Genomic DNA, 6,000 nt, shown 5'->3' with positions numbered 1-6,000 from the left:
TTATATACTTTCCTCATAACACTGTGTTTTCTGTATCCCGTAGGTTTTGGTATGTTGTATTTTGATTTTTGTTTTAAGATACTTTCCTCTTTAATTTCTTAATTGACACAGTCATCATTCATGAGCATTTTGTTTAATTGCTATATAACTGTTTCCAAAGTCCTTGTTACTGATTTTTAGTTTCAATCCATTGAAATCTGAAAAGACACTTGATATGATTTCAATTTTAAAAAACATGTTGAAGTTTATTTTGTGTCCTATCGTATGGTCTATCCTAGAGAGTGTTCCATGTGCTTTTGGGAATAATGTGTATTCTACAGCTGTTAGATGAAATGTTCTGTAAATGTCTGTTAGGTCCTTTTATTTAAATGCAGCTTAAATCCAATGTTTGTTTGTTAATTTTCTGTCTAGATAACCTGTCTAATGCTAAGAGTGAGATGTTGAAGTTCCTATTATTGTGTTGTATTCTTTATTTTTCTCTATTTCAGTTCTAAGTTTGCTGTTTGGGTCTTTTTAATGATTTCTATCTCTTTGGTAAATTTCTCATTTATGCACTGAATTGCTTTTCTGATTTATTTGTATTATTTCTCTGTGTTCTTTTGTATCTCACTATTTGTTAATATCATTATTTTTTCTGGAATTTCATAAATTTATTTTTCATTGGAATCTATTGCTAGAGAAATACTGTGTTCCTTGAAAGGTATGATATTTCCTTAATATTTTTTATGTTGTTTGTGTTCTTACATTGATTTCTGTGCTTGCAGTGTAAGGGTTGCTTCTTCCAATGTTTTCAAGTTGCTTTCATAGGTGCGGGCTTTATTCTGAAGATGTATCTATTATGGTAGTTGGTGTCAATCCATTTGTGTTACTATAAAGTAATACCTGAGACTGGGTAATTTATAAAGGAAAGATATTTATTTGTCTCATGGTTCTATAGCTGTACAAGGAGCATGGCACTAGCATCTGCTTCTGGTGAGTACCTCAGGAAACTTCCAATCATGACAGAAAGCAAATGGGGGAGGAAGGAGGGTGTCATATGGCAAAAAAGGGAGCAATAGAGAGCAAAAGAAAGTGTGAGACTCTTTTGAACATCCAGTTGTTGTGTGAATAGAGTGAAAGTCCACTCATTATCTCAGAGAGGACATCAAGCCTTTCATGAGTCATCTGCCCCCATGAGCCAAACACCTCCCATTAGATACCATTTCTAACATTGAGTATTAAATTTCAACATGAGATTTAATAAGAACAAATATCCAAACTACATTAGGTGGGTAGGGTACATTGGCTTTGATTCTGGATGCGTATAGTAGTGTCATCTCCATGTGTTTTCTTAAACTATAAACAGTATTATTGGTGCTGTGATTTCTTCAATGGCTTAAGGTGCAGTTTCAATGCAGGTTATTATAATATTTTACTGGGAATTGTTATGCCAGGTGGGCCCCTTGTCAGGCCACAGTGGCTGGCTGCTTGTCATTGGGCCCTTGAGTGGTATACACTGCCACTGGTTTTACCTGGTCAGGTGAGCTGATTCTTGGGCCACTTGCTTAGATGCTGGAAGTGGCAGTAATGCGAGGGGTGGATGGGTGGGTGCTTGTGACCCTGGGCAAAATGCATGGCATAGGCAATGGCAATAACATGGTCGGATAACCCTCTGACTGTCAAAAGTGGTCCATGCTGATTCTGGTGGTGGCTCTGTGGGCCACTCCCCAGGTCCGCAAGTGGCATGTGCAGGTGGGTTCCAGCTACTTTGATAAGGGCAGGTAGAGTGGTACCAACCTCAGGTTCTTGTGAGGAATGCACAGGTACAAACCATGTTGCCTTGGATGGGCTATCCCCAAGTCTTAGATGGCATGCTTTGGCACTGATGGGGGCAGAACATGGGCAGAACTGGGCCAGGTGCACCTGTCCTCAGGTCTCATGTTGGTGGGTGCAGGTACTGGCTGTGGTAGACAGGTGCAGTGTTATCCCCTTTCCCTCAGTGGAATGCTCAGGTTGGGGTGGCAGTGGCTGTGCTATGTCCCTGCTATTGAGGAAAGTGAGCAACGTTCCTTCCAATGCCAGCAACCATAAGTAGGTGACTAGGGAACACGTACTAAGACCCCAGTTGTTGACTGCAGGTGAGGTAATCTGTTCCCAGGTCCCTCGTTTATGCACAATGGCTCTTTTGCTGCAGGGGTCACTGCAAGTGGCTCATGATTCAGCCCTGGAAGCAGCAGCCAACCACAATGGTGGCTGCAGGTAACTGATGTCAGTGGGGGCCACAGGATGTGGAGATGCAGAATTCTTTAGTCCCCAGGGCAAAATGAAGTATGGTGGGGGCTTATTTCTCGAAATGGTGCCTTGCTGTAGCTGCTAATGACTACGGGAATTATGTGGGACCCAGTGTGAGCTCCCTCTCTGAAGCAGTGTCATTGCATGGTTCCCATGCACCTTCCTATGTTAAGTCTCAGGGCTCAGAAGAGTCAAGGGGCTCTCCTATGGCAGGAATTGCAGGAGTTTTCTGTGGTAACATAGACCTCTGGGGTTCTCTCACTTACTGTATCCCATATTGAGAACCTCTCCAGGCTTCTAGGCAATCCTGGCCAGTCAGGCTGCCTCACTTCTGTTTCCTTCCTTGCTTAAGGTTTTTTGTATCACTTCTCAGTTGAATTCCAGTGTCCTGTCTTATATGAGATATTTGAATTATCTGCTTGCTGTTTTGTTTCTTCTTTATGGAGAAGGTAAGTACCAGAAGCCTCTAGTCAGCCATCATGAAGCCTCTCCTGCATTTGACTATTAATATGTACATTTTTTAACGTTTAGTTTTCTCAATAAGTATACCAATGAGCCCATATAATTTCTCTATAAGAAATAGTCTACCTGTAAACTAAGGCAACTAGTGATAGAAATCTCTACTCTATAACCTTACTTGCTTAATGAATCCAAACAAAGTTCTATTTTAAAAGTTCTTATTAATTATGACTCATTAGTACTAGTCAGTGAGATTAATTCAGAAGACCAAGATGTGCTACTCTTGTCACTGTAGCATAAAAACTTTCTTCCAAGTAAGTGGTTCCCAAACCTGGCTGCATATTTGAATTATATGGAGAGAATTTTAAAAATACATGCTTTGGCCTCACCTCAAAATCATGGAAGATGGGTTCTGGACATCAGTATATCTTTAACGATTCAAAGATAATTCTAAATAATGCTGCTTTATTTAAGAACCTTGGCTACAAATAATTGAGTTTAATTTACGGGTTGAAATTCCAGGGAAGTACAGCCATACAATTCAGTTTTCCATAGGGTGGCTGAGAGACAATCATGTAATGTCCATACTCCAAATTCTTCGTATAAGATGTCAACTGCATACATAATATTTTGCTGCTCTCAGTCTCTACCGTCACAATTACATGAACACCAATCAGTCTATATCTTCACAATCTTCCCAGAAACATCTGAGCCCCTATAACGCATTTATTGTGTGTTTAAGAAAGGTCTCTCTTAACTTCCAAAGTAGATTTAATAATTCCCTCTTATTTCTGTCAATTTCATCCGTTGGCAAGGTCTGTACTATTCATGAAGGAAGCACCATTCTTGATACCTGAAAAAGATGATAATAAAGGAAACTAAATGTTATTACAATGCTTTTGAATCATGTTCCTTTTAAAGTTGCCAGAGTTACTTTCCGGAGCTACTAACTTTATTCATAAGTATTAAATACAAATTCTACAATTCCCACCACCTGCACTGCTGCACAACTCAAGATATTGTTAGTGCAATTGAATAAATCATTATCTCTTTCTTAAACTTGGATATGCAGCAGTATCAGTTCAGTTTCATTGATTACATACATATCTAATTAAATACTAATAGGTATCAGGCTCTTTGTTAGATGCTGCTCAGTAACCGTGTTTTTACAGAAAGCAACACTTGTAGTATAGCATCTACCTTCTGTTATTATCACAGAAATAACCTGACAACCTCACTGTCCTGCCCTGAATTCATCCTACCCATGGAGAGAGAACTCCTATTTCCACTTTTGTGACACATTTTTTTATTCTGGTACAAAGGCAAGATTGAGTTGTTATTGGAGTCTTCTCACAGCTATTTGGTTTGAAAATAGTTTTTTGTTGTTTGTTTGTTTTTTTACTGTTCTTTTTAACAATTCACTCTACTTATTCCCTAGGGAGTTAGAGGTGAAGAATGTGTGTATTTGTGTGGAAAATGGGTGGGAGACTTTTATCCTAAATGACATGCACCATGGTCTGTTAAATATCTTTCATTTTCTTTCTCTTAAGCTTAAGGCACTGCACATAGAAAACATTCCTCACTATGTGTTCCACTTTTTGGGGGAGTTTCCTCAATCCCTCATGCAGATAGGACTCCAAGAGAAATTTTACGGACCATAGAAAAATTGAAGTGGGCTCATGATATTATACTCACTATAATTTAAGCAATTATTCAATTTATCAATTTTACTCTATTTGTAATTTAAAATTTCAGTATCATTTTCAATTTCTAACAATATACTTTGTTTTTCCAAGGAGCAATTTAAAATTATTTTGTAACACTATATAACTCGTGTCTTAATAAATATTGATTTTCTTTAGGAAATAATGCTCGAGTTTTTGACTGATTATATTCCATCTGCAGGTCAGTCATAAGAATGTATCAGAGAGAACTTTAGTTTCTCAGGAAGTTCATAAGTGCGACACACATAAATCATTAAAAGTGAGTGATAACTCATCAGTACATCTTATCTGATATTTTAAAAAGAGCATTTTTAATCATTATCAACTCTATATTAGTGTTATCAAATGTGGGGCTGCATTATATATATAATCTTTACATTTCTATTATTAAAATCTATAATAATAATGAACACTATGGACAGAGTAAAGTCTTTTATTTTGAAACCCAAGAAATGCAATGTATAAACAGTAAAAGGCAGTGGGAGAGCACCAGCCTCTGCATTGGTACAATCCTTTACATTTTCTCTTAGGTCTTGCTGATCATGGGATTGGATCAAATATTCTTAACAGCATGAAATAATCAACATTCTGAACTAGAGAAAGAGCAAGATTGGTAAGCAGAAAAATGTTATGTAACCGTGAAGAGAGTTATGAAATTTGATGATAATCTCTCTTTTCTTATAGTTCTATTAAATGCATATATGTAATAATTATTAAATAGCATAATAATGTAGATAACAATTTTTTAAAACCCACCCTCTACTAAACTTCCTGGATGTAATTTATAATACATAAATTTCTTATGTTTAAAAATACAGAAAAAATATTACCTTCAGAAATAACAGAAATTGTAACGCTTTCATTTCCCCTTACATTTAGATATCTCAAAAATCTCACTCAAAGAAGAAGATCCGCCATTTGCAACAACAATTATTAAGTAAAACAATTCAGAGAAAGATGAATACTGCGTGATCTCGCTTTTATGTAGAAACTGAAAAAAATAGAACTCATAAAGGCAGAGAGTAAAAAGGTAGTTGTCAGGGGCTGGTGGAAAAGTGGATTGGGAAAATGTTGGTCAACTTTCAGTTGTAAGATAAGTAAGTTATGAGACTAACAAAGATCATGGTGAGTATAGTTGACAATATTGTATTGTTTATTTGAAATTTGATAAGGAAAATTTTAAGTATCCTACACAAACACACAAACACACACACATGCACATGCACACACACAAATTGTAAGTGTGTGTGGTGATAGATGCGTTAATATATACTATACATACACTATGCATACAATTGGTATGCAATATATACATGTGTACATAATATATACAATTTTATGTCAACTAAATATGTTTAAATAAATTAATCTGACTAAATATACAGTACAATTTTTTTTTTTTTTTTTTTTTTTGAGACGGAGTCTCGCTGTGTCGCCCGGGCTGGAGTGCAGTGGCCGGATCTCAGCTCACTGCAAGCTCCGCCTCCGGGGTTTACGCCATTCTCCTGCCTCAGCCTCCCGAGTAGCTGGGACTACAGGCGCCCGC

The 6,000-nt window shown here is 37.1% G+C and overlaps 1 long non-coding RNA gene across 1 annotated transcript in view; it reads right to left on the bottom strand.

Moving 5' to 3' along the window:
• Window positions 1-2,908: 2,908 nt before the first annotated feature.
• The window catches only part of LOC123569766 (uncharacterized), a 68,101-nt gene continuing 65,009 nt past the window's right edge, over window positions 2,909-6,000 (bottom strand). Inside the window, exon 3 of the long non-coding RNA XR_006693565.2 lies at window positions 2,909-3,583. This is a non-coding gene — a long non-coding RNA (uncharacterized lncRNA). The remainder of the gene's footprint in view (window positions 3,584-6,000) is intronic.

The sequence above is a fragment of the Macaca fascicularis genome, chromosome 17 (assembly GCF_037993035.2).
Source record: "Macaca fascicularis isolate 582-1 chromosome 17, T2T-MFA8v1.1".
NCBI lineage: Eukaryota > Metazoa > Chordata > Mammalia > Primates > Cercopithecidae > Macaca > Macaca fascicularis.
Note: the sequence above shows the minus strand (reverse complement) of the source record. Positions and strands in the feature narration are given on the sequence as shown.